Here is a 252-nt window from a genome sequence, read left to right on the forward strand (position 1 = left end):
CGATGCGTGTGGACTCCCTGCATAAATGAAAAAAAAAATGTTCTAGTTTTATTGCATCCGTAAAATAAAAGAAAGGAATAGATGTTTCTTTTATTCCGTCGATACCGGTTAGCATTCTTCGATTTTTTTTACCCCTTCCTCTCTCATCATCTCTTTTCTTTCTCCCTTCCTTCCAAACGAAGCTGCGGAAACGTCCAATCTTTCTCTTTGTCTCCTTAGGTGTTTCTCCGGGGATGTCTTACGGTATCCTGC

Source organism: Penaeus monodon, chromosome 30, assembly GCF_015228065.2.
Source record: "Penaeus monodon isolate SGIC_2016 chromosome 30, NSTDA_Pmon_1, whole genome shotgun sequence".
Classification (NCBI taxonomy): domain Eukaryota; kingdom Metazoa; phylum Arthropoda; class Malacostraca; order Decapoda; family Penaeidae; genus Penaeus; species Penaeus monodon.